This window comes from Pteropus vampyrus, unplaced genomic scaffold (assembly GCF_000151845.1).
Source record: "Pteropus vampyrus isolate Shadow unplaced genomic scaffold, Pvam_2.0 Scaffold2, whole genome shotgun sequence".
Taxonomy (NCBI): domain Eukaryota; kingdom Metazoa; phylum Chordata; class Mammalia; order Chiroptera; family Pteropodidae; genus Pteropus; species Pteropus vampyrus.
Window position 1 is genome coordinate 15,083,604 of NW_011888783.1, and position 5,145 is coordinate 15,088,748.

A 5,145-nucleotide genomic window follows, 5' to 3' on the forward strand; every position below is an offset into this window, starting at 1 on the left:
GGGGGTAGAATGGGCTGGAGGTCATAGCAAGCAGTGATGGAGGAGCCAGGGAAAACTGGGTGGGGCCATGAGAAAGAAAATTGAAGGATGGCTGGGCGAGCCCAGTCTGTTAATGGGTTTGTCAGTGAAGACTCCCTTCTCACACAGTCTCTCCTCAAGTACCTTTGATTTGCTCCTGGTCCCAGAGCTATTTGCAGACATCTGCCTTTCCCTGAAGTGCATGGTCATTCTGCCCTTCACTTGTGTGGCCTTTGAAGTTTCTGTCTCTGACAAGCAGAATGACTAAATGGAATTTGATGGACCCTTCACCTTTTAACTGCCTCAGTCTCCTCCAGCCTCTTAGCATCTCTCTACAAGTAGTTTCTGCTGCTTGGCTTTGCAAACTCCATCAGTTCAGATACTGATTTATCAGGACCTTTGGTTTTCTTCCACTTTGACTGCCTTCACTGAAAGATTGGGTTTCCCACAGATATGGAAGTTACAGAGTATCAGTAATTTGGAATTTACATAATCTTTGGGGAAAAGCCCTCACATTATGCCAAGATATTAGAGTAGGGGTATGTCTTTATTGTGCTGCTCAAACGCTGTTGCAGAGCATCAGTCCAGATAAGTAAATCATTTTTGGTTAGTTTAGTTTTGTTTTGTTTTAGTTTCCCTGAGACTTTCTGTGAGGTCAGCACTTTGCTTTGATTCCAGCTTTAGAGTTCTCCAAGGACCCAGTAATAACTATCACATTATGGGTGGGCAGGAAAGAGCATAGCAACACCCTGAAAAACAATAGGAAGTTAATGTTGTTATGCTGATTTCTGGCTTGTAAATACACACACACACACACACACACACACACGTATATATACACATATGTATAAAAGTACATAGATATATATATCACTATCCTCATATGCCAGTATATATATGTATATATAATTTATGATTATGAGAAAATATTAACTATGCTGCCAAGCCATGCCCTAATCTACAGCCCTAAATTATCCTCTTTGGTGAGCTTTGAACCCTCCCTATGGAGTAAATTTCCATGTGAAAGTATTTAGTCCAGTTTAAATCAAGTCCAAAGATTTAACTATCCAGTATTGTCTTTTCATAATCTGCTTTAATTGTTATTCATTTGTATGTTTGGAAAGTACTCAGAGATGGTAAAGGCCTCCTGTCTGTTTCACTACTGACCATTTGCTAGTTGATCTCTAGCTCATCCTTGGCTCTTCAATTGGGCTCTCTTTAGCACTTCTACAGATGGTTATACCTTCTGCCCCACAGAGGTCTCTACTCTTGGAGCAAATCAAATTATCAATAAAAACAAACTGGTAAATAACAGACAATTAAATAAAATCAATTATTCAAAAGAAGATTTAATATGGGAAAGCACTTGGACATTTATTCAGCAGTAAAGAGAAATAAATATATATATCCTAATTTAAAAATAAATATAATTAGAATCAAAACAGGACAGTCAAGGAGAAATTTCTGCCAAGGGCTTGATCAAGGTACTGTGCAATACCCTTCTACATTAATCTGTGACAAGTCCTGTCTCCTCCATGTTGTGTGGGCTTAGGCTTTCAAATTTTTAGTAGGAGTCTGAAAATTTTTAGTTATCTTTTCGTCTTTGAGTGACAATAGGAGGGGAAAAAGCCAATATTAGTCATGCTGTGGGCAGAAAACTGGTATTTTGGTGATGGATGAAGTTAAAAATTCACAGAACATTTTAAATCTACCAACTAGTTTATAATAATCATCGGTAACTTTTCCTCATAGCGTCATCATTTATATTCATCCATGTGGAGAAGTTAAAAGTTTTGAACTCATTTAAACGACTTCTTTAGGTTGAATTAAAAAGATCTAATGTAGGTCTTCTCCTCTAGAATAGGAAAAGAATAACTCAGCTGCTATGTGAAATAGAGAAAAATCAGAACTTGAGCTTTGTAGATCACAGTGAAACTAAAAATAAAGAACAGTGAGACTTAAGAATATATGACAATAAAATCTTCCTTATTCCATAAATTGTGTAGAAACCATTTCATATATGTGTTCTAAAGCTATTCTATTTTGTTTAAATCTAATATTTTAAAATGTAGGTTCAAGTGGAAGGGAAGGGAGGAGTAATTTCTCCTTTTAGAAATAAAGCAGCCGGGGATGTGTTCCCATGGCAAAATGAAAATACTAAGCAAATTAATGAAAATTAACTTTCTACAGCTTAAGTTTAAGGTCAGCAGGAGATCAGTATTAGAGTAAGGACATAAGACTACGTGCCGGGGAAACCTTCTATTTGAGAAAGGAAGTCTTGGGGCTAGTGGATATGCGGACATATTAAAGACATGAGATTATCCAGATAAATGCAGTTTGACAAACTGCATGTAGCAAAGAGCTTACTTCAAAGCAAAGATGATTCATTGAGGAAAGGAGATTGGAAGTAAGGGATTCAAAAACAAATGAGTCATTTAGTATTAAATTCAAATTGCCCCCAAATAATATAGCAAGCAAACAATAAAAAAAAAACTAACAAGTAAACAAATGTATGTCTTCTTTCTTCTGAGTGATAAGGGGAAGGTGAAACTCTGTGAGAGCCATTGATGCGCATCTGCTCTGAATCCCTAAAGAACTGAAATCACCTTTGGCTCTAACCCAGAAATGCTTTGATTTTAATAGAAGTTCCATTACGAGTTTTCCATTTAATTGGGAGAGAAAACTTGTGGTTTTTAAATTTTTCTCTGAATTATAAGGTTATTTTAGGTTTTTATATGCAAACTCCTTTTAGTTTTTCAAACTTTAAATGGGAATATTTGAATTTCTTTTTTTTTTCTTGACATTGACTAGTCATTACCTACATAGGGTTGTTTTGTCATTTTTTTATGGCAGCTAAAGATTTAAGATATGCAACTCACAGTTAGCAAAATTGCTACATTATGGTGACTCAGCTAAATTATTATGGCCTGGGAAACAAAAGTAATAGACAAAGAACAAACAAAAAAGTTGCTTAAGTAACTTTATGATTATTTGTTGCTTTCGGCTCTCAAATTTGTCTGCTTTACCTTTTTGGTTCCTAAAATTGGAAAAATAAACTTTAGATCCAGTATAAGGACCCAAATTCACCTTTTCTTATATTATTATTATCATTATTATTATTATTATTATCATCATCATCATCATTATTATTATCTCTAGTCTATTTAATGACTATGTAATCATACTTGGAAAACATCTTGACAAAAATGCCATCACTTCCTATTGTCATGCTTACGAGGACCTCACTAATTGATCATGGTGCTCTTTTTCCAGTGAGTTTGAACAGAACCGCACAACTTATGCATGGTTCCAAGCAGCCACTATGACTGGTTGGAATTAGCATGATGTCTTGGGGCCAGTACCTCAGCTTTTGAAATTTTTAAATGCAAAATGTGAGAATTGTGCCAAACATAACATATATACCGGAAATTAGAAAGAAACAATAAAGGAAGTAGCAACATTCATAATCTGTTATCTATTTTATTTCTGTTCACTAAATGGATTTGTTCTATCTCTGTTGCTATTTAAGTACAACATAATTACATATTATAGAGTATATATACTACTTTAATAGAGCTTACTATTTAGGCTTTGCCATAACTATTTTTATTGGTTTCATTAGAGTGCATAAATACTTTGGGGAGGGAGGCTTTTTTAAGATGAAAAGATGGTTTTTAATTATTATAGCTTTCTTTGCTTGGAGCTGATTTTCATAATTAACACATATTAGAGTCAAATGCAACCATGTATTTTATGCTCACTGGAGTATACAAAATTTAACTTCTCTCCGTAGGCTGTTTGTGCAGTAGCATTTTCGCAATGGCCTCTGCACACTCTGCTAATGGTACATTATGTTAATATGCCTATCTATACCATCTATACCATTGTGGATATTAGATCAATTTTTTGCAGAGTTTACACAATGTCACATTTGCTTGATGAAAATGTCCATAGTAAAATTTTACTTTAGCAATTCAAGAGTCTGATCGGGCTGACTGAACAGCAGGCACAACCTGAGGCCTGCAATCAGAATAAAAGAGGCACGGAATTGTGTTACTGACTTTGTTAAAACAACACAAATTGCAGATCTGGAGCTCTGTTTTTCTTCTCGACTTTTCTTCTTAATTTTGCTACTGCTGTCATCACAGAGACTGGCTAGCTCTTCATCAGACCCATTTTCTCATCTTCCTGGGCACACAGCTAGACAACTTCTTCCAATCTTTCTTGCACTTTAATATAGCTATGTGGCTCAGATCCAGCCCATAGAATGTAAGCAGAAGTGGTGCAACTTACTACCAAGCCTAGCTTACAAGAACTTCTCAGATGCATTTTCCATGTTCTTTCCTCTTCTGTCAGCTTGATACAGATAAGCACAATGAACTTGGAAGTCAAAATTGAAGATGATGAAGCCAAATGTTGGAAGGAGCCTGGGTCTCTGAATCATCACCAGTTAGGAACACCCATTTGGGCTTTACAGAGACAAAAGGCAAATAGTTTGTATGATGTTTGAGCCATTATGCATTATTGGATGTGTTGATTATGGCACCTAGCATTATAACTGACATACAATTTTTCCAAGCAATTCCTTAGATCAGTGCTCTTCATCCAGGTATAGGGTGGAGAGAAGCAACTAAATGGAGTTAGGAGTATCATAAATTCCTAGATAACGTTTTCATCTGCACGTTCTGATCCTCCTTTACTCAGATTCTTATTCAGCCCCTAGCACGCCATACCAGGTTGGGGACTTGGGGGTGGAGCATTATGGAAGAGGCAAGAAAAGCTTAAGTAATTTGTTCAAAGTCACACAGCTAGGAACTGACAAAGCCAGGATTCAGAATGCCAAGCCTGCATTTGTACCCACTGTATTAGTTTGACTCCTGACTCCTGCTTTGCCATGTCAGAGGACTTGGTCTTTGCTGGGTTTCTTTAATATGGTGACCTCTGGATTATCTATAAGTACACTTTCTACTTGATAGTTTATCTGCAGTAACATCCTAATATTAATTTGCTATCACATCCGATCAATAACTTTATAACTTATTTCTCCTCAATAAAAGTGAATGTTTTTGTGAGGGACAGATTTAAGAGGCAGTATCTACTAGAAAAACTATCATTGTGCGCTCTAAC